The sequence below is a fragment of the Rhagoletis zephyria genome, unplaced genomic scaffold (assembly GCF_001687245.7).
Source record: "Rhagoletis zephyria isolate East Lansing unplaced genomic scaffold, Rhagoletis_zephyria_1.1 Rzeph_scaffold_02356, whole genome shotgun sequence".
NCBI lineage: Eukaryota > Metazoa > Arthropoda > Insecta > Diptera > Tephritidae > Rhagoletis > Rhagoletis zephyria.
In genome coordinates, this window is record NW_016159440.1 from 48,278 (window position 1) to 71,740 (window position 23,463).

General features: G+C 33.5%; 1 long non-coding RNA gene across 1 annotated transcript; it reads left to right on the forward strand.

Annotated features, from left to right (window-relative positions):
* The first annotated feature begins 310 nt into the window (after nucleotides 1-310).
* On the forward strand, nucleotides 311-20,348 carry LOC108366646 (uncharacterized). Its single transcript, XR_001848118.1, has 3 exons — nucleotides 311-323; nucleotides 4,401-4,406; nucleotides 20,272-20,348. It is a non-coding gene; the product is annotated as an uncharacterized LOC108366646 (long non-coding RNA).
* Nucleotides 20,349-23,463: the final 3,115 nt, after the last annotated feature.

Sequence of the window (23,463 nt, forward strand, 5' to 3'; positions counted from 1 at the left end):
TAGTTTCCGTTCAATCAATTTTTGCTCATTGTCGACTGCAGCCAGGTTTTTACCCTTTTAAAATGGAAGTGCTTTGAAGTTAGAGATAATAACTTGATACAGAACCGGATGATCCACATATCTACTTTTCAAATCAATTTACTAATTATTTAGTTAGCGTTGGGAGTATAATTTGTTATACAGTATATATATAGGAAAAACCTTGAAATTTAGGGGGGGCCGAAATTATCAAGCAAGCATTTCGTGGTAGTATTTTTGAATATCTAGGCAAAAATTTGAAAGTTAGGGGGGGGGGGCCCGGCCAGATCAGATTTTTGTTCAGGGTAAAAGATCTGCACCGTTCGCTCGATTTTCAAAAATGAGGTGTAAAATTAAAGCGCTTGTCCTGTAGATGTGCAAACTAGTTTTATTTTTTGAAAAAGAGTTGCCACCTGCTGAAAAATTAAATTCAAATTATTTAAAAATCAATGCTACCATATCCGCACCGTTCGTTCGATTTTCCCAAATGGGGTGTCAAGTTAAAAGGCTTGGACTATATGTGCAATAAGGTTTTATTTTTTCAATGAGAGCTGCCACCTTTAAGAACTTATATTCAAATTATTAAAAAAAAAGAAGTCAATTATTACAAAATGGATATCAAGCTAAATGGTTTTGAAAAGCCTTGTTTCTTAGCTGAAATATAGGAGGGTTGCCACCTGTTTAAAAAATCATGTTAGGTAAGAAAAATATGTATCATCATATGGGTACCAAACGAAAGGGGTTTCAGATACTAGTTTGAAAATATTTTGAAGAGGACTGCCACCTGCTTGAAATCTCGAATTTAGTTTACTTATACACAAGCTAAATGAAACATCAAAATATGGATGTCAAAAGAAGGAGTGTTAAGAAATATTTAGTTTGTACGCTAAGGGCCGTTTGCACCATGTCTAGTTAATTCTAACTCCCAGTTAAACATCTTTATCGACGTTATCGACACCCATCATATAACATGTGATCGATAAAGCAGTTAACGTGCTTAACTGAAGGATGTACCTCCAGTTAGCGTTAACTAGACATGGTGCAAACGGCCCTAAGAGTCTTTTTGAGATGTTGAAAGAGGATTGCCACCTGTTAAGTTAAAGTTAAATTCAAATTATTAACAAAGTTTAATGAATTATTATTAATTATTATTGATATCAATCGAAGGGAGGTTTAAAAAATTTTATTTCTGAGCTGTAATTAGCGTGGTTGCCACATGTTTAAAAAATCAAATTTCACTTAATTCATCAGTTAATTAAAATACGCATCGCGATGTCAGGCGAAGGAGAGTTAACAAGAATTAAGTTTGAAAATATGTTTGAAGAGGGTTGCCACCTGTTTGAAAGGCCTAACTAAATTTACTAATATAAAAAGTATATGAAATATAAAAATACCGTGGCCAAACGAAAGAAAGTTAAGAAATCTTTAGTCTGACCATTTGGAATGTTTGAAGAGCGTTGCTACTAGGGATGTTATTTTTTATGCTTTTTACGATCCCGAGATTTTCGGGATGCCGTTGTCACAATCCCGGGATCCCGGGATTAAACCGGGAGTTAGATATTCATCACTCTTCAACAACTTAATTCGAAAAAATTGCTTCTACCTCTCCTACCATAAAATAAATAATAAAAAAATGGGTTTGAAACCCACTTTTTTATTTAAAGTGGCGTTTTTATTTTAAAGGACTTTGTAATTTCAAAGATATGATAAATTTCAGAAGTTATTTAAAACAAGTAAGAAAGTCTAAGTTCGGGCGGAGCCGAACATTAAATACCCGGCGCAAATATTAAATATATGTTTTTCACCTTTCCGAAAGCTACCGCTACATGGTAAGCCAGGGTGTATCAATTTTGAGTAAATTAGCGTCCTTAGATTTCGAAATATTGAAGTTTCAAGCATTTCTAAAGTTTACCGTTATATGAAAAGCCGCAATTTTAGTCCGATGTCAATAATTTTCAACGTTTTGCTTTTATGTGGCAAGCACAATAACCATACCGAGTTTGGTACAAATTGGTAGAACGGTTACCGAGATCATAAGTGGGTGGTGCCACGCCCATTTTTACAAAATTTTATCATAAACGTATTTCTTGGTAAAGAGTTGTTACAAGCGTCAATTTTGAATAAAGTAGCTTTAATATTTACTGATTTATCAAAGATTTCGTATTTCTCCAAATTACCGTTACATGGGATGTGGGCGTGGTTATTGTCCGATTTTAAAAATTTTCGGCCATTTGGTATCCTGTACCAAGACCAATAACCGTGCCAAGTTTGGAAGAAATCGGTGCAGCGGTTGCCAAGATATACACATGTAACCATAAGTGGGCGTGGCTACGCCCATTTTTCAAAAATTTATAATATTCTTATTTTTCCTCTTAAAAGTATTGTAAATATCAATTTTGAGTGAATAATCTTCAGTAATTATTAAAATATCGCAGTTTTTGTATTTCTGAAAATTACCGTTATATGGGAGGTGGGCGTGGTTATTGTCCGATTTTGCCCATTTTCAGTACCATCCGTCCTACGCTCCTACGTTCGTTAAGATATCTTAATTTTTACTCAAGTTATCGTGTGCACAGACGGACGGACGGACGGACACAGTCACCGCTTAATCGATTTCTCTTTTCATCCTGATCATTTATGTATACATTTGTCGTTATCTGTCTCGATTCGTTTTGCCTGTTACAAACAACCGTTATGTGAACAAAGTTATAATACCCTTGTGCACAAGTGCGCTCGGGTATAAAAATCAATGCAATATAGAATAAAAATATGGGGTGAGAAAGGAAATTTCTATAGAATTTAAAAAAATAAAATTTTTTTTGGATTCACCAGGATGACTAGGTAATCTTTTAAAGTGATAAAGTTAGAATGACTTATTTGAAAGGACTTTGTAATTTCAATGATATGATTAAAGTAGAATAAAAATATAGGCACCAAATGAAAGAGGAAATTTCTCAAGAATTAAAAAAATTTAAAATTTTTTGGATTCACAAGGACGAATAGGTAATTTTTTAATGCGATAAAATTATAAGGACGAAATTTTAAACAAATATTGCGAAATTTCAAGGATAAAATTTTAAAAGGAAATTTTCAATATTACCCAGTCCTTATGCACCAAAATATTTAATCTAATTAGATTCTACAGAATTTCCTCCTTAATTTGATACCCATGCTTCTTCTCTAAGCACATTTCACTGAAATGTTTAAATCATTTTTGAATTACTGTCGTCAAAGTGAAAAACTAAAAACTCAATTTTACAATATTTGGCCCATGGTTTCGCGAATGTATTAATTTTTGTGTGTAAAATTTACTATGGCACGGTGTTATATGTATAACGTGCTAGACATTTATACAAAAATATTTCTTATTAAATAAAACAAGTTAGAAAATCTAAGTTCGGGAGGAGCCAAACATTAAATACCCGGCGCAAGTATTATAGATATGTATGTTTTTCACCTTTCCGAAAGCTACCGCTACATGGTAAGCCAGGGTGCATTAATTTTGAGTAAATTAGCGTCCTTAAATTTCGAAATATTGAAGTTTCAGGCATTTCTGAAATTTACCGCTACATGAAAAGCGGCCGTAATTTTAGTCCGATTTCAATAATTTTCAACGTTTTGCTTCTATGTGGCAAGCACAATAATCATACCGAGTTTGGTACAAATTGGTAGAATGGTTACCGAGATACATATCGTCGTTTAAAGTGCAAAACCGCGTATCAACAAAATGCAAAACCGCGTATCAGCAAAATGCAAAACAGCGTACGTGAAGTTGTAAAAATTATTTTCTAGAACACTCATATTTGAAAATGGTTGCCTTTTATATAAAGCAATCGCATATCTGCCTAGTATATTTCAGCACGAATGGGTAAGGATTGAGCCAAGAGTTTGTGTGAGTAAATCCAATTTTTGGCAACCAATGTCAGTTACGCGGTTACAATTACGATACGCGGTTTTGTACTTTAAACGACGATATATGTGATCATAAGTGGGCGGTGCCACGCCCATTTTTCAAAATTTTATCATAAACGTTTTTTTGGTAAAGAATTGTTGCAAGCATCAATTTTGAATAATTAGCTTTAATATTAACTGATTTATCGAAGATTTCGTATTTCTCCAAATTACCGTTATATGGGATGTGGGCGTGGTTATTGTCCGATTTTAAAAATTCTCGCCCATTTCATATCTTATACCAAGGCCAACAACTGTGCCATGTTTGGAAGAAATTAAGTTTGCGTGGCTACGCCCATTTTCCAAAAATTTATAATATTCTTATTTTTCGTCTAAAACTTATTGTAAATATCAATTTTGAGTGAATAATCTTCAGTAGTTACTAAAATATCGCAGTTTTCGTATTTCTGAAAATTACCGTTATATGGGAGGTAGGCGTGGTTATTGTCCGATTTTGCCCATTTTCAATACCATCCGTCCTACGCCAGAAAGAAGTGTACGTACCAAGTTTCGTTAAGATATCTCAATTTTTACTCGAGTTATCGTGTGCACAGACGGACGGGCAGACAGTCACCGCTTAATCGATTTCTCTTCTCATTCTGATCATTTATGTATGCATTTGTCTATATCTATCTCGATTCATTTTGCCTGTTACGAACAATCGTTATGTGAACAAAGTTATAATACCCTTGTGCACAAGTGCGCTCGGGTATAAAAATAAATATAGAAAATACTGGCCAAGAAATGTAGTTCCTATTACTGCCATTAGTGCAAGTTACAAATCTCGAAAATCCCGGGATTATTTACCAAGAAGGGTATTTCGGGATCCCGGGATTAACAATCCTAGTTGCTACGTGTTTAAAAAGATACATTCATAATATTCATTTGTGTAGGAGGGATGTCATTAGGGATGTTAATTTGCCGGCTTTTTCCTATCCCGGGATTTTCGGGATGGCGTTGTCACAATCCCTGGATCCCGGGATTAGTCCCGGGATTTAGATATTCATTACTTTTCAACAACTTGAATCGAAAAAATTGCTTCTATATTGTTTGAGAAGCTCTCCTACCATGAAATAAACAATAATAAATGGGTTTGAAACTTACTGTTTTATTTAAAGTGGTGTTTTTATTTTTTCTTTCTGACCGCAGGATTTATGTTGAAGGACTTTGTAATTACAAAGGGATGATTAATTCCAAAAATTGTTAAAAAATTGAATGCTACGTAGAATAAAAATATGGGTAAAAAATGCAATAGGAAATTTTTTGGATTCACAAGGACGAATAGGTAATTTTTAAGCTGACAAAGTTAGAAGAACGAAACTAGAGGATGTTATCGAGTTTATATAAGCCCTTAACATTAAATTTTTTCAAAAACAAATGAATGGCCGCCGCGAATAACGTTGTAAGCGACATAATTATAAGTTTTCGGGAATGGAAAAAACGATTTTGACGACACACATAAAATCATTTGATTTAGTTTTCTATTTTTCGGTGCAGCAGTCTCCAAGAAACTTGCCCGTTAATTCAATTGTATATCCATATAGTATATCTTTCAAGTCAAAAAAAGATTTACAAAATTTTAATGATGGGAAAACGTTTTATATCCAAATCCCAATGGATGATAACACGTTTTTCCAGTAAGCCTAGCATCTTTGCTGGTGGCGCTTACAACGTTTTTCGACAAATGAATGTAATAAATATAACAACAAGGTTTCTTTGATTGTTCATCATAGATCATTTTATAAAAATTGGAGAAATGATTTTGAATAGTATCCAATATGAAGCTTGAGCATAAAACTAAAATGGATATTAACACAGCTCCTTCACTTACAACGTTTTTCCACATTACCGTTTCTGATTATTTTTTTTAATTACCCCTTTCCCATTTCTTCCTGAATATTCTTCCCCACTATTTATTAGACTCTTATTTTATATCATTCCAATTTTCGAAATGTACTTTACGTTTTTTACCATTATTGCACTTTTGCATTACGCTTGTTAATTCTAAATTGGCCATGGTCACCTGCACTTAAAACGTTTTTCCACTCACTACTTAAGTAAGTTAATGTCCGAAAACTGACGGAAATTGAGAAATTTCGCGAGAGTATTTTTAACGGTAATCTGCGAAAAAACTAGTTTTGATTAAATTGGCGCTTACGTTATTCACGGCGACCATTCAAATATTTCGAAATTTCAAGGATAAAAAAAAATACGAACAAATTAAAAATGTCTGTCATTAGTCCAGTCGAATCGTCGTGAAAAAGGGCCTCAGTTTGCAATACCATGCACGAATTTAGTTATGAATAGAATTGAATAGGGGGTTATAAAAAGAAGTTAAATCTAAATTTGCAGTGCTGTGCGAATGTTTTTTGCAAAGTTATGCAAAAAAACGGGTTTCTTCACATTTTTAAAAATATCTCGGCTGCTGTTTGTCGCACGGATAAGAGCAGTATATCATTCTGTTCGTAACCAAATTCCCCTTTTTTTTTGTACGAACAATTTTTCTGTTAAACAAATAGAAAAAAAACTATTAAGCATCAAAGTGGAAAATTTCTTTTTTGATGTATGTTTTTCGCAAATTACTCAGTTCCTTCGCATTTTTACACTTGATAGTCCAAATACTTTTTTGAAGTACACAAAATTACCTTTTATCTGATGTATACACATCGATGATCCAATAAGGCAGCCTCTGGCAATCCACGCTGGAACACGTACAAGTCGAGCCTTACAGGGACTTATAGGCTGCATATCAAAACTTTTTGAATCAATTTTTTCTTGTTTGCATTTTATGTTTCATTGCTATATACCATAAAATAATTAACTTACAAGTTATTTTCTTCAGCAAATAAGAAAACAATTGAAGGCACGGATATAATAACCAACGATATGTATAAATATATTACACGCATTTCATCGGTTATTGAATCCACAAGCTCAATATTCATGGCGTAAAGTGATGTAAGTTTATTTAAACAGAAAAAACTTGATATCACGATGCATGTAGTTCAAGATTGTCGGAGTGAAATCTCCAAAAATGAGATAATATTAGGCGCGCATGTGTAATTCGGCTCTAATTCTTATTGCACATATTGTGAAATAAAAGAATAGTAAAATAATAAATAACACTATCGTTGCACATACTATATATTACACTGTTTTGTACTTGAAATGAAAACTTAGTAAAAATGTAACATAACATTGAACTCAATTAATATAAATCGAATTAATTAAATGAAACGTAAGGAATGATTGAACATAAAATAAATATTTTGATAGAGAAAAGTAAATGAAGTACATTCACTATTTCCACTATACTATTTCCTGGCATGTTTTGATGGCGAAGGATCATCTTCACTGTCTTGAAGTGCAATGTCGCTAGGGGGATGAATTGCATGTTTAGCTCCGCCAAATCGAGGTAAGGGGACTGTGGTTGGCATATCATAAATGTCTTCATCATCGCTACTGTCATCGGTGATTACTGGAACGTTCGAACAGTTTTGACCTGAACAATTTCTACAAACGATGGAGCATTTAAGTCCTGCTTTCCTACAGCCGCAAGCTGCGCCGCATTGTGTCGTGCAAGTACACGAAATAATTTTAAGAAGTGAAGATGGAATTGGTTCTTTGGTGCACATAACGGGTTCCAAACGACATCTACGTCTATTCCAGCGCCAGTCTTCCGGGTCCAAGACATTGTCAAGCCATGTTTGAATCTGATGAAAAGTTCTGAAGGAATGTTGTTCAGCAGCTGATTCCGATGGAGGCAAAAAAACAAGATCTGATTTCATTTTATTACCCATACGAGAAAAAAATTTGAAGTTTTGAATTTGAAATTTGAATTAAATTATATAAATTTTGCAGAAGTCAATTTCTCTCTTTTCTTAAATGTGCGCGTGAAAATTCCGAGATATTCACCAAAATTTAAAACAATAGTTTTAAGCATTAAAAAGATAAATTAATGTCCAACTGTCTGTGACCAAAAATCAAAATTTGGTCAGTGAGATTTTTTCCAAATTTCTAAAAGTACAATCGAGCCGTACATTGAGACCTTCTGGAATCATGGCGATTGAGCAAAAACTTCTACAGGCTCGACTTGTACGTGTTCCAGCGTGGATTGCCAGAGGCTGCCTTATTGGATCATCGATATTTATACATCAGATTAAAGGTAATTTAGTGTTGTTCAAAAAAGTATTTGGACTATCAAGTGTAAAAATGCGAAGGAACTGAGTAATTTGCGAAAAACATACATCAAAAAAGAAATTTTCCACTTTGATGCTTAATAGTTTTTTATCTATTTATTTAACGAAAAAATTGTTTGCATGAAAAAAATTAGGAATTTCATTACAAACAGAATGATATGTTGTTCTCTTGCGTGCGACAAATAGTAGCCGAGATATTCGCGAAAATATGAAGAAAAACGTTTTTTTGCATAACTTAGCAAAAAATATTCGCACAGCACTGCAAATTCAGATTTAACTTCTTTTTATAACCCCCTCTTGAATTCTATGTATAACTAAATTCGTGCATTGTATTGCAATCTTAAACTACCATTCGACTGGACTACATATAACTCCGAGATATTCAACACAAAAAACAAAAATTTGTTCGCAAATGATTCAAATTCATTCTTTCTTCTATTCATTCGCAATATGCGAGTAAACGTCAAAAGGAACATTTGTTGATCTCTGCTGAGCTATTTTCAAAATATTATTTTGCTTTCATACGGAGAAGTGTATTTTCGTATACGTTATTTTGAAAGTTGTATATAATTTAAAATTACCGAAATTTGGCTATATCTCGAAACTGTTCTACTGTCTTAATATCTTCATACTTGGGTTCAGCGGAAATTTTTAAATATGAAATGATGGTCAAATGCCAGAGCTCTGAACTTTTTTGAAAATTTGTTATCTAGTGTACATAATTATGGGTGAGTTCTAGTTGCATATTGTTTTGTATTGCTGCGAAATGTGTACACAATATTATACAAATACAAAGCAGCATGCATTTTGGATCTCGCCCTATACATATCTGTGTTCGTAGGGAAAAGTAGCTTATGTTGAAAGGCTGGCTTTAGTATAATGCAGCATTCGCAGCATACGATTGCGAATGACTCATTGGCGCTGAGCCGTTGAAGAACTTTTGGCAGATAAACGTGCAAGAACTAGTTCCGATGCTAGCAAGCCTATATTCTTGTTAAGTCTCATCAAACAATTCTTTGTCGTTTAAAGAATAAAGGGAATGCCGCATTATACTAAAGCCAGCTTCTAGACATTAGCTACTATTCCATACGAACACAGATTTGAAAACGAGTTTTTCTGAACCCTGGAATCTGTTTAAATTCTACAGGATTTGCGCATTAATTTTATACCCATACTTCTTCTCTAAACACATTTCTCTGAATTTTTTAAATCATTTTTAAATTACTGACGTCAGAGTGAAAAACTAAAAACGCAATTTTACTATATTTGGCCCATATATTGATATATTGATATTTGTGTTTAAAATTTACTATCGTGCGGTGTTATATGTGTAATGAGCTAGGCATTTATAGAAACATATTAATTATTAAATAAAAAAAGATATATAGCCAATACTGGTCAAGAAAAGGAGTTTCTATTATTGCCATCAGTGCAAAATTACAAATCCCGAAAATCCCGGGATTGCTTGCCAAGAATCCAGGGATTTTCGAGACCTTAAAACGTCCGGGATCCCATTGTCATTTCTAACATTCCTAGTTGTCATTTGTTCGAACAATCAAATTCAAATTAGTTCTTCAGTATATTGGAGTACATGTGTATCACAATATCAGACGAAAGAGATTTAAGAAGACTTTAGTTTGGGAATATATTTAAAAGGGAATTTCAAAAATGAAAGATCAAATTAAAGACCTTACCTGTAGATGTGTGGTAAAGTTTTTATTTTATTTTATTTTTTTTTAATTAAGAACTTTTTTCATCGATATAGGGTGATTTGAAATTTGATGAATTTAATCTCTTTTAACTCTGACTAACATTTTGAACATCTTTTAAGTTTTTGAAATTAAGCTTTGGGCGTTTTAACGCCATGCGGATTCACTAGTTATTAGTTATTTTTTTAATAATTTAATAAATTGTTCTAAAATTTTACTACACTATCTGGGTTTTCCCTAATCGGACTTCTGGTTTAAGCCACCAAATCTTTTTTAAATATCCCAAGATTACACCATACACTTCCTTTGAGCTGTAGAATTTTGAAAAAAAAAAATCATAGTTTACGTGTAAGTATTTTGAACGGGAAATCTTTGTACGCGTCGGTCGTGCAAGTTGTTTTTCGAGAAACGAGTCGCATCGAAAAGTATATGCCATTGCCTAAAAACTTGGCAGCCCTGGAATAGGCAAGGCCGATGTTGTCAAGTCGTGCATTTTCGTCTATTTTACGATGTACGCAATGAGCCCGATTTATATTAAAGGCTAAAATTTTCAGGGATTTTTTAGGGTATTTCTCACAAAATTTCGTGTTGGGAATGAACAAAATAGTGGAAAAAGGCACCCTAATGTACATACATATACATATATACTTAGGTCTCATTTTATGCGGTATATGCGTTCCTCAGAAAGCCGCATAAAAAAGCTCTTTACTTACTTTCATACAAAAGCGGGGAATGTGTTCAAGGATTTTCAAAAATCGCACGAATTCATATACAACAAAGAATCCCGAAAAACCACATAAAAAAACCAGTAATAATTACCTTTCAAAAAACAAAGAGTTAAACTTTAAATTTAATTTAAAAAAAATTCCTTTGCGCCTTGACCTAGTAAACACTGACGTCGTACTGAAGCCAACATAAATATAAGATAGAACAAGTAAGAAAGTCTACCCGGCGCAAGTATTAAATATATAATTTTCACCTTTCCAAAAGCTACCGTTACATGGTAAGCCGGGGTGTATCAATTTGAGTAAATAAGCGTTATTTGAAAAGCGGTCTCAATTTTAGTCCGATTTCAAAAATTTCCAACGTTTTGCTTTTACGTGGCTAGCACAATAACCATACCGAGTTTGGTAAAATTGGTAGAACGGTTACCGAGATACATATATGTGATCATAAGGGGGCGGTGCCACGCCCATTTTCCAAATTTTTATCATAAATGTATTTCTTGGTAAAGAGTTGTTGCAACCATCAATTTTGAATAAACTAGCTTTAATATTTACTGATTTATCGAAGTTTTCGTATTTCTCTAAACTACCGTTATATGAGATGTAGGCGGGGTTATTGTCCGATTTTAAAAATTTGGTATTTCGTACCAAGGCCAACAACTGAGCCAAGTTTGGAAGAAATTGGTGCAGCGGTTACCAATATATACACATGTAACCATAAGTGGGCGTGGCTACGCCCATTTTCCAAAAATGTAGAATATTCTTATTTTTGGTCTAAAAATTTTTGTAAATATCAATTTTGAGCGCATAATCTTCAGTGGTTACTAAAATATCGCAGTTTTCGTATTTCTGAAAATTACCGTTATATAGGAGGCAGGCGTGGTTATTGTCCGATTTTGCCCATTTTCAATACCATCCGTCCCACGCCCGAAAGAAGTGCACGTGCCAAGTTTCGTTAATATATCTCAATATTTACTCGAGTTATCGTGTGCACAGACGGACGGACGGACAGACAGTCACCGCTTAATCGATTTCTCTTTTCATTGTGATCATTTATGTATACATTTGTCTATATCTATCTCGATTCGTTTTGCCTGTTTCAAACAACCGTTATGTGAACAAAGTTATAATACCCTTGTGCACAAGTGCGCTCGGGTATAAAAAGCGTTCACTCTTCTATGTGGACATAAGCAAAACTAAAACGGGGAATCACGGAATTTGAAAAAGCGTTCGCCACGTGTTTCTGTATCTTTCACACTTAAAAAATGTAATGACAGCATGTTTGAAACATCCAACGATGCAGATAATTCAAAGGTAGATCTCGGATTCTAAAACCTGTGATCAGATGAGATGCAACTTAGGTATTGCCTGGTTTTATATTTGCTTTGGTATCTACCTAATGGCCACTTATGTACGTCAGCGGCGCTGCCGCTGTCGCACCAAAACCTCTCGGCGTGAACTGTTAGGGTACAGAAACGGTTTTAAAATACATAGCACTAGCTAAGACTGAAAAACTGTAAAGTCATTTTTTTAACTTTTCCGTAGAGGAAAAAACTACTCAGCAAATTTTTCTCAAAACTTTGAATACAACACTTTTGCGTGCGTATTCAAAGCAAAACAAACCTCCATAAGAATCGATAGAATTCGACGTTATTGAAAGGTTTTCATATTAATTTGGTCTTTACGAATTTTCTGTGCCTCTTCGTAAGTGAAAACCTTGTCAGGTCTCTTCGTTATGTCACATGCTTGACATGTCACCCATGCCTGACATGGTAGACTGTATTTCTCTTTGTTTCTTATAGTTTACGCCGCTCAATTTCATCGACTTTTTCAAGAACTGAAGTTTTTACGATAGCTAATGCAGCAGTGTGAACACATATGTATGTGGTAGATCTACCACATATTTTTTTCAATTTGGGTTTCTACCACATCTACCACACAAGGCTTAAAACCTACCTCATTTTTAGACAGAACATTTGTTTACAATTTTCACATAACTCTAAAAATTCAACTCAATTCTAATAAGAAATATAAAAATTAATCAATAGATTTCATGAATCATGAATTTGGCTTTAAATATATCTGTGCTTTAACTTTTTAATATTTCAGAAATCCGCATATTTATATCTGCTTAAGTATTATGCAATGGAAAGGTGTTAATTATACATACGCAAAAATAAAATTTTGTTAAAGTGTCGTATATTTTACCAACTTAATAAAATGGGTTGCTAGTCTGAACTGTAAACTTTTTAAGTCTGGTAAAACACGCACAAATAATTAATTCTTAATTACATACTATGTGTATACAATATACATACATTTGTACACGACACGCACCATCTTCAAAAGAGGCACAGCTAAAAAAATAAAATGTGGTCCACTTTTTTGCATAAATCAATTCGAAGGGATTTTCTCAAATTATTGAAAATATTTTTTTCTTATGCTTATATTTTCTAACTAGAAAACTAGTGGTATACTTGCTTTTGTATCACTTGCGTTGAATCTGTACGATCCACAAGCAATTATGTGCGTTGTTTATACCCAATAAAAATATGAATTGGAAAATCTACCACATCTTCTACCACACTAAAATAAATCGGGGTTTACAGACTGAAATGCGGTCAATCCAAGTCAGTAATAATGGCAGGCTTCTCTGTAAAGCAGTAACGACAAGTATGGGTATATAAATTTCCATAAAAGGCGATAGCCTAGCTTTTTTTATTATATTGTGGTTGGCACGCTTGCCTGGTTACCAGGTTTTTACTAAGTTTACTAAAATAAAATACGTGCACAATAATAATTTTTACCCAGATAACCTGATAACCAGGCAAGTGTGAACAACCTCAATGTTTTTCTCCGTGGTGTACGAGCATTTATGTATGTATGTCCATACATTCTTACGCAGTAGTCGGAACAGAGCTTTGGCTGGTAAACAAACATTGCCCTTCCGTATACCGGTAATCACACATCCGGGCTTTGACACTGCTACACGCAAAGCTCATGGCTGCAAGCTTGACTGTTATCAGATTTCGATTTGGGTGCAGCGTGGGTGGTGGTTGAATACATGAACGCAATTTCGCCAACGGCTTTGTTGTAGCCCCTATTGGTCGATTAGGGCGAGCAGCAATGCTTGTAGTATGTACATAGCTTCCGCTTTTGGCACATAGTAATGAGCAAAAAACTTCATTGCGATATTCAAACTGGTCTGATGTTATATAACAGTGTAACCAAGATAATTTCGCGCCAGTTCGGCAACAGGTTCTTGGACTGCTAACCCACATCAGAACTCTATAGTGATGTTGAAAATATATCTAACTGTGTTAATATTTAATGGTGTGGGTGGCCAAATCAGCTGTAAGTTTTGTTGTGAATAGTGAATATGAAATCAAAGTAAAAACATAATAAAATGATAGAGATCGAATAAGTTAAAACTCTACACATATGTATAGATATACATATGTAAGTATGTAAACACGCAAATATGCATTATTTGTTTACGTCAATATAAATATTTGCAGTGCATAAATACATACTTATGTACACTATAAATCATTACCTTTATATATTAAAGCCCTAAATAATTGTTTTCGAAATTCAGCTTTGTTTCGGTAGGTTTCTCACTAAAGGCCTAATAGAATTTAAAAACCATTTATTTACTACATCAATAAATTCGTTTTACAGCCAATTTCACGAAAGGAATTTAAATGAAAAATCATTTTTATTTTTTGAATTTGATCTGGAAATAGAAAGAAAATAAAAAATCATTTTCCATTTAAATTGCTGGTGAAACCGGCTGTTAGAGTTTACTAAAACCTAGGATTTCTATATTAGGGTAGATAACAATATATGTATACTTGTTTATATTCATTATATTTTTCATGTCAAATATAAAGGAATAAAACAAATCAGATAAAAAATTATGTAATTTCGGAAGGCATTTTTTATTTTTAAGGCATCAATTATGTTCTTCATTTTAGCTGTTTTGAAAAACATATGTAAATGTTTCAGACAGTTGTCTGAAATACATAAATAGTGACAGAAAACATCTTTTCAACATTTTGCATCTCGGAAATGAAAATCTTCGAAGAAGTTACGGAGTTATTGAAAACTTGTTGAAAATTATTTAAAAAAAAATCTAGCGAATTTGAACTTAAAGCTAACAGGCTAACCTAATATTCGCGGCTTGCGTTTTGGTACGCATGCCGTCGAATTTGTTTTTTTGCGTCACCCAAAATTGACTTGCATGCGTTTGCATTTGATTTCATTGAGCGAAACGTCAAATCAAAATGTTACGCAGAACAAAAATTGGAAATTGAGTTAGCTTCATACGCACGCCGTTCAATTTCGGTTGATCTCATACAAATTGCATGTGCATGAGAAATTTTTGACAATAAATTGGCGGCGTGCGTGAATATTAGGTTAGCCGGTAAGATCCCATTATCGGCACAATGGGCCGATTTTCGGCGCATTTCATATACCAATAGTGTGAGCAAACACAATCTGAGCTGCTCTGACGCTGCTCTCATGAGAACCCAACTTTTAAACTTCAACTTGTTTTATTTTTATTTCCTATATTTCGTTACTGTTGGAAATGTCATGTCGTTTTATTTTGAATGTTCGTTAATGTGAAACTTTTGTTCACTTTTGAATTTTAGCAGTGCTGTGCGGTTTAAATTTATGTAAATGTAATTGTGCGGTTTATACCAATATAAAATGTGTAATAATTAATTGTCGTGCTAACTGTAATCTACGCACCACTCATTTTCTGAGGTGCCTCAATGTTTTTGGCGGTAGGAGCATTGGGAAAGCAGCTGTATCGTAGAGCCTAATGCCTAAATTCACCGGGATGTACAGCGTGGCGACGAATAACTGTTACCCCGGTTTTTTTTGAGAAATAAAAGGGTCCTTTATAGATTTTGCGAAACAAGTATTTTATTGTTAATTTTTCACAGTTTTTACTTTAGTTGTATTAATTAGTTTTTAAATTTCAATCCTTATTTACATTTGCCAGCAGTGTAAACTTTGAGAGAAAAGTTCATTTGGCAGGCAGGTCTTCGTCAGTTAATTTATTCCATATCTTCTGTAACCATAGGCAAATTTTCTCAATTTTGAATCCCTTGTACTCCCCCTTTTGTCCAACATAAGGCCTCATACTTAAAAATCGAATAGACTCGGAACTGGTGAGTAGGACGGCCATTCATTCGACCAACCTTATACAGTTTTTTCTTTTTTGTACAAAGCCTAAGAAAAAATACACCTGAAAAAGGCTTGCGTGCCAAATAAACTTTTCTCTCAAAGTTTAAACAGCTGGCAAATGTAAATAGGGATTAAAATTTAATAACTAATTAATACAACTAAAGTAAAATCTGTGGAGAATTACCAATAAAATACACTTTTCGCAAAAACTATAAAGGACCCTTTTATTTCTCAAAAAAAAAACGGGGTAACAGTTATTCGTCGCCGCGCTGACCGATTTACCCGGCCAAAATTATTTGTATGAAAATTTTAACTCAAAATGTTTAGAAATGACGTGTTACAATATTTAAAACTGTAAAGCTGATGCCAGATAAAACTTTGTAGCTTTGCGTGACATTTATAACTTTGCCAGCAAAGCGCCAGACGCAAAAGGTATGCCACAATGAACGCCAAGAAAACAATGTTGTACCGCTTTTTTACTCATCAAAGTTGCTGTGGATTTTAATTATTTTGATTTAAAATTATCAGCAATGTAATTAAGTTTTATGTTTCTGCATGAAAACCCGAATTTGGACGAAACAAAATAAATATTAAACCGGCTGATTGTCAAAGCGCGCAAAAAGATGGGAGTTGACCATCTTTTCGCTTCGCGCTGCCGCTTCAACGATTTATGTGGCATGCTTTGTGCATTTTCATACAATTCATCTTATCTGTCAAAGCGAATCTGTCACGTAAAGCGAAGCAAAAGTTTTATGTGACATCAGCTTAAATGTTTAAAATCATGTAAATAGAGTGGGAGGATGTCCACCCTGCAAAAAATTGTGCGACTAATCTCTAAAGAGAGTATTCCGAGATTACTCTCAATCGGGTACAATTGGGCATTAATTAGTCGCAACTAGTCTCATGCGGGTACTAATGGAGATCAATTGGTCTCGACTCATCCCTTATGGGTATAATTGGAGATCAATTAGTCCTCAACTCATCTCTAATGGGTACTATTAACGATTTAATGATATGTACGCACTTAGTCAATGAAATTTCATGTGCGGTGTTGGCTCACGGAGAGAGTATTCGCCTAACATAACTGAACACCCCGGTTCGAATCTCAGCTGGCGCAAATTTTTATTTTTATTTTTTAAAAGTGACTAGTCGCCTTTTATACCTGTTCGGGTATAAAGGTGAACAATTAGTCTCTTCATAGGACATGCTCGAACAAAAGCGAACAGTTCATTCCATATAAAGAGATCAAAAGTGGTATTAGTCGCATGCTCCTTTGCGATTGCTCCCGGAGTCATCCCGGATTAGTCGCATTTTTTGCAGGGCAAGTATCCGACCAAAACAACGAAAATAAAGTTGCTTGAAGTTTGACATCGATAGACTCCATGGTATCGAGGTCCGATTGTCGAAACATTGATACCTACATATTCACATCGCCGAGGAGAAGGTTTATGTCTAGGTTAGAACATAAAAAGGGTTGCCACCTGCTAAAAAATCAAATATCAATATGGGTATCAATCGAGATATTTTTGAAAAGGCTTTATTTCTAAACAACATGTGGGAGGATTACCATCTGTTTAAAAATTAAATTCAACTTTAATTCAAGGGAATTAGGTAACTGAAATAAGTATGTATAACAATATTGGTGTAAGTTTAATAAGGTTATAGTTTGAAACTATTTTTAANTTCAAGGGAATTAGGTAACTGAAATAAATATGTATAACAATAATGGTGTCAGTTTAATAAGGTTATAGTTGGAAACTATTTTTAACAGGGCTGCCACTTGCTTAAAAATTTAATTCAATGTATATGATAGGTTAAATTAATTTTACCAATATGAATATGGAACATGAGATGGTTTTTCACCTGTAAAAAAATGTAATTCAATTAATTTCAATGAATTACTACGCTAATGGCATCATCCAAAACGGCTTTGATATGGCTTAATTTTCAATTACATTTCGAAGGATTGCTACATGTTTAAAAACCCAAATTAAATCAAAATAACAAATGATTAAAAAACACTATACGGAGTAACCATTATGTTGAGTTTTATTGAAATAATTTGCACCTTATCTAACACGCAGAAATGTCGTACACTCATCGAACTAACTATAGTATATAGTAGTTTGTTTTATTTGAAATGTCTTTTAACTTTCATTTTTTGGTGAATCTTTTGTGCCTTCTCAGAATTAATAATTATAAAAAATTTCCAATACGTGGCAACTTTGTACAAATATCCCCAGATACCCTTAAAATTAAAAACATTATCTGAATACAAAAACATTATCTGAATACAAAATTCCATCAAAATCGTTAGAGTCGATTCCTAGAAACCTTTGGATATATGTACATACATATTTACAAGAATTGATTGTTTAGAGATATACATACATATGTATATATAGTTTGAGAAAAAAATAGTATGATTTTACTGCTTTAAAAACTTATTTGCTAGAACTTACCGTTAAGTAGAGAATTTTTTTTCTAAATTTACTGACAACTATTTTCTCCCTGCAACTCTCCAAATTTTTATACTAAACCCCTCCTCCAAACCGTCCCAGCTACCCCTCTTAACGTTGTCGGGCGTCTTGACTTTTCTATCACCCCCTTTACTCATTGAACACTTTTACAGAACACCCTGTACATGTAAAGAAAACTGGTACAGTACTGCAGCAGCATTTTAGCTTTATTTTTCTGCAGTGGTATTTCCAATGGTCACTGCATAGCAAACGCACCTTTTCAGCAGTTTTTTTTGTTTGTTTCCAAACTACGAACTGTCAAGCATAACACCCAAGCAAGAATCTCAGCGCCGTTGAGTGGTGTTACATAACTTTATGACTGTAGTTCATTTCTCTAATCCATTAAAATTTGCAAAAATACGATATTTTTCCTTGTAGCTCTGCCGGTACCAGTTCATATTATATTTGTATTAAAGTATTTGGATCATATGGTATTTCTTTCCTTTACAATTATCTAATTTAATATAATTTAAAAAATGAACACACGATTTAAAGCAGATATTTACAACTTCGGCTTGTATTAAACACATCTAAAAACCAAATAAAGAATTATCAACACGGCACTATGACAGCGCGGTGCGAGCGAATTAAAGCAAAGAGGGATTAAAAATAACGGAATCTAGTCAAGAATTATATTCTCTTAACCCTATATTCCGTAAAAAAGAAAAAAGTGCGTTTGGAAAATGCTACTTTTGGCCGCCTAAATCGGCCAAATACCCCTCTGTGCGATGTACAGGAAAGGCACGTTTGATGCCAAGCGGTGTTCCTATGATCGGGCCCGGGGAATCTCGAATGTGGATCCCTAAACACATGAATGTTGATCAGCCAACGGTTAGGCAACAGCGTAACAGTGTAACTGACGAAAAAAAATATTAAAATCAAATAGAAACGTAATTGGTCTTACTATAAACGTCAACGAAAGCACTGAATATTGGTAAATATTCAATTCAAGTACGCGCATATTAAAATGACCGCGTGCGTACTGAAAAAGCATCCGTGAAGTGAATAATCAAGACAAAAACTAAAAAAAAATTTATTTGCATGTTGTCTGCAGTGGAATTCGAACCCGACACAGTCAAATACGACCGTAATAAATTTTGTATGAAAATATTATTCATAAATACGAACATTTTTAAACGATAATCAAATAAAAAATATTAAATTTTGCTATGCATTATTTCCCTCAGTATGAACGCGCACAATTGCGTTTTCCAATTTCGTATGAAAATGTAATTCAAATTGTACTTTTTATCACTAAATTGTACCAAATTTGTATTCCTGTTATTTTTCTAATATTTAGTTATGGTGTACAACTTGTATTTAATTATTGTTCCTAATAAAGTACAAATAATTGCTAAAAATTTAGATACAATATTACCTTTAATTTATTTAGATGAAGTTTGCACACTTTTACATTTACAAAGTGAAAACTACTAATCCAGCAATAATTACTCGTAGTTTCAACTGTGCCTTAACTTTTTATATATGTTATGTAAAAAGGAAATTGTTCCTACTTGAAGTCTATTTCGACATTTTACTTTTATTAATTTTTGTATGGAGAGGATGGCTGATGGCTTATACTGCGGTATTCAAACTGTTTGTATATGGTGAGTTGCGACACATTGCAACCACATGCATTGCATATTTGAAATAGTCAATATGACAGTAAACAATTTTTCTGAATTTTCCATTTTTAAAACACCAATGGTAACCAATAACAAACGAAACATCAACGTTGTTTCTGATGCGCTGATTGCGCTAGCGATGCGTTGCGATAACTTTTCAGATGCGTTTTAGAAAAGTATACAATACTTTGTTGCAAATGTTAGAATACAATGGTTAATTTAAAAAATTGTTGGTGCTTCTTACTTTTCCCCAAAACTCAACAATATTGAGGTTGACAATTTTTTTTTAAATCAAATCCTAAATTCTGTGCTGCTGTCTTCTATTCTAGCAATTTCACACTTTTGAAACTAGTAGTGGAACAATGCTTTGCATATTGCCTCATAATATTGAAGAAGGGTTCAGTTTTAAAGCTCATATTAGAACTTCGTCATTAAAATTATTTTTTTTTCATATTTAGTACGACAAAAGTTTACACAAAATATTCAACAATTTTTTTATTTTTTTTTTAATGAGCTGGAGGCTGTTTTTAATGAAAACTTATTGTGGAGAAGCAACAATAATTTGAAAAAATTGTGGAAGTGATAGCTATTTCGGAAATCAACACATTTCCTCATCGGACTTCTTTCAGTAGAATTCGAACCGACGATTCCACTCAGTCAGTTGCCTACGCACTGTGCTAAGTTGGCCTTGTGAATTCTTGTTGCTATTTCCACTATTTCATTGGTTAAGCCAACTACAATCAGGCGCAGCTGATGCAGTGCTATTTAGACTTGATCATGTAGTTGTTGGTTTTTGTTAATATTTCTATTATTAGAATGTTTAACTTTAAGGTGTGCTCGTCCTTAAGTTATTTGTTTTTGTTATTTTATGGCCTTATAACAATTATATTCAACAATTTTTTTTTTTATTGAGCTTGAGGCCGTTTTTAATGAAAAATCATTGTGGAAAAGCAACAATAATAAAAAAAAAATAGTAGAAGTGATAGCTATTTCGGAAATCACCACAATTCCTCATCAGACTTCTTTCAGTAGGATTCGAACCGACGTCATGTATTTTCATGTATTTCATCAAGAATAGTTCGTTTTTTTAGAAAATTTAGTAAACCATTTGAAAGTAAAATATTTCTTCTTGATAATGATGTTTAACTCAACGAGATATCTTGTTTTAAACCTGAGATATTGTCCATTGAAGTTTATGAGTTTTGCGACATTACTTCTTTGCACAAATGCTTGAAAGATAAAACACGAAAAGAAACAGATTTGTGGTGTACGTTTAGGCGTCTTTATTTACATAATGAATTTATGTGTATAAGTGCGCGTGCATAGAGAAAACTTCTTCCGTTTAAGAATTTAACGAAGAAATGAATGCATGAGAAATATGGAAAAAAGGATTCAGGGAAGACTCGCCTATCAAAACCCGAATGTAGGAGCCAATAGAGCTTTTAATACTGATTCAAATGAAAGATGTATATATGTCGGCCATAATACAAAGAAACTCTTACTTGTTTGAAGCATTTTTGTTCCAGCTGAATCGGACGATATCATTTTTGTAGGCCTGGGGGCAGATTCTGTAATAATTTAGCAACAATTTTCGAATCGGTATCGGTTTTGTTGACGTATGATAAGAAATATTTTTACGCCAACAATTGCGATATCGATCCGAAACTTCTCGCTAACTGGTTACAGAANATTGAGCTTGAGGCCGTTTTTAATGAAAACTCATTGTGGAAAAGCAACAATAATAAAAAAAAAATAGTAGAAGTGATAGCTATTTCGGAAATCACCACAATTCCTCATCAGACTTCTTTCAGTAGGATTCGAACCGACGTCATGTATTTTCATGTATTTCATCAAGAATAGTTCGTTTTTTTAGAAAATTTAGTAAGCCATTTGAAAGTAAAATATTTCTTCTTGATAATGATGTTTAACTCAACGAGATATCTTGTTTTAAACCTGAGATATTGTCCATTGAAGTTTATGAGTTTTGCGACATTACTTCTTTGCACAAATGCTTGAAAGATAAAACACGAAAAGAAACAGATTTGTGGTGTACGTTTAGGCGTCTTTATTTACATAATGAATTTATGTGTATAAGTGCGCGTGCATAGAGAAAACTTCTTCCGTTTAAGAATTTAACGAAGAAATGAATGCATGAGAAATATGGAAAAAAGGATTCAGGGAAGACTCGCCTATCAAAACCCGAATGTAGGAGCCAATAGAGCTTTTAATACTGATTCAAATGAAAGATGTATATATGTCGGCCATAATACAAAGAAACTCTTACTTGTTTGAAGCATTTTTGTTCCAGCTGAATCGGACGATATCATTTTTGTAGGCCTGGGGGCAGATTCTGTAATAATTTAGCAACAATTTTCGAATCGGTATCGGTTTTGTTGACGTATGATAAGAAATATTTTTACGCCAACAATTGCGATATCGATCCGAAACTTCTCGCTAACTGGTTACAGAATCTCTATTGTTTCCCAAAACCTGTAAATTGCCAAAACAATTTTATTGTCAGAAGAAAACTTGAACCTTCAAAAATGAAGGGATTTTGGGAAAATTTTAGGTTTTTACAATGTTGACAAAAACAATTCATTTAAAATTAAGTAACATTAAAAATTATATGTAACTTAACACAGACAATCTGTACAAAATGGAACATTTAAATCACTTTTTTTTAAAGAGATTCAATTCCCCAATTTTCTAGAAGTGGTTTGTGTTGTACAACTCTTGGTGGTAGCGATTTAAAGATATTAGTAAACATATGCGCTGGCGTGACGTTACAAAAAACGGAACTGGATTTTGACTTGAGTTACAAAATTGCAAAACTCTGCGAATTGAGCAAGACTATTTGTATAAAAGTTTTTGTATCGTGTCTGCGTCAACCTACGTCTACGTTACGTCGTTGACTGTTTGCGCTTTTACTGTCAAAAATTTCTCATGCTCATACAACTTGTATGAGACCAACCGAAATTGAACGGCGTGTGTAAAAAGTTAACTCAAATTCCAAGATTTGTGTTGCGTGACATTTCGATTTGACGTTTGTGCTCGTTTGACATTTTGGCGCGACTGTGAATTCAAATTTTGCTTAATAAACTTCTGTAAATTTGACAGAAGGGCAACTCTGATAAGTCCCGCACGCAAATTGATTTCGGTTAAACAAATGCGAAAAACTTGCGTGCTTGCATAGAAAAACTCGCACCGGTAATATTAGGTTGAGCTGTAAGGTTAGTTTTCCAAGTTTATAATGTAAAAATATTTTCTGCTTTTTGTTTAATCAGCTGAAGTATCTGGCGTGATGTTACATTACTAAAATTACTATTGAAAAAGTTTTTTTTTTGTAAATCTATGTCTTACTACGTTTCAATTAGACATGCAAAATGTGTAACAAATCAGATCATAAATACACTGAAAATTAAATCTGCGCCAGTATAACGAAAACTTGCGTAGATCTTACGAAATATTCCGTGATTTTGAGCCATGAAAGTTTTCGTTAATGGTATAAAACCGTTTTCGTA